Raw genomic sequence first — 1,240 nt, 5'->3', positions numbered from 1 at the left:
AGCAGGAACAGAAGCCAGCTGCCCTGAAAGCACCAAAGGCAACCAGCTCTTCAGGATAATCACACTGAACAGTACTCCTCAAGGTCGTATGAATAGTCTCACTGGTTTCTCAGTATCACCCACTTCTGCAGAGGCAGAAGCTACCACAAGTAGCAGCAATACTCATCTAGCTTTTATAAAAACCAAGAACCCAACAGAAAACAATCATATCCACCAACCTTCCTTAAAACACTCCTAAACAACAGCTATATCTCTCATGTTACTCATTCCACTACAAGCAGCACGTGGAGGATACCTGTCTGTATCCCATACAGCCAGGAATAGCAAAGCTTTTAGCCTTTCAGGGTTCAAACTCTTTCTTTCAGGAAACCCCACCCTCAGCACTCACAGCACAGCTGAAAACCCCGAGACTGAAAACAACCCTTTTGCCCCACTCTTGCTTTTAAGGGCTTGTGTTCCCAGCAACCCCTGGGAGGCAATCAAGTGGGGAAATAGAGACACCTGAGGTAGCTGCACCTGAAGCAACACTACCCCTTAATGAGAACCTAGTAACAAACAAAGAGATTAACAGTCCCAAAATAAGGAGCAGGGAGATGTGTTCATTGCTTTAAACTGACCCATGGCTCAGCATGATCTAGGGGTCTGATGGCCACGGTCACCATATGTGTCAGTTCTCAGCCTGCTACAGGGGAAGCAGGCAAGGCAGGATGGCCAAAATAACCTCAGTGTTGCCGGCTGTACCATGCTGTGGAGTGGCAAGGGGGATGTCAGATGGGGCAGCCCTGGGGCACAGAACAGAGCAGCTCAGACAGCTCTGTGCCTCCCACCCACCCCGAGGATGCCCAGCCATGTGCCATGTGCCCTCTGAGTCTCATCTCTATCACCAGAGGCTGGAGAGATGTGCCAGGGGTTTGCTCTGCTCAGAGCAGCAAAGAGCTGCCCTCAGGGCTTCCTGAACCCCTCTGGGGACCAGGGAGCAGGAGGTTGGTTTCCCAGGCAGCAGCTCTGGGGGTCATGAGAAGAGGAGAACTGATACATATCCAGGGTCCTCCTAGACTGATTTCTTTCTCCTGCTCAAAATCAGCATCCTTTAAGGGGCTATTCTCATGACAGAAGGCTATTTATTTTCATGCTCACCACCTCATGGTTTCCCATCCCCCTTGCCCTTTAGCCCAAGTCGCAATTATCTCTGCCCTATTCCGACAATGCAGCTTGTGAAAGCCATGACTGAGATATTTCC

Source organism: Nestor notabilis, unplaced genomic scaffold (genome assembly GCF_000696875.1).
Source record: "Nestor notabilis isolate BGI_N333 unplaced genomic scaffold, ASM69687v1 scaffold9345, whole genome shotgun sequence".
NCBI lineage: Eukaryota > Metazoa > Chordata > Aves > Psittaciformes > Psittacidae > Nestor > Nestor notabilis.
The sequence above is the reverse complement of the archived record's forward strand: the minus strand, read 5'-3'. Positions refer to the sequence as shown.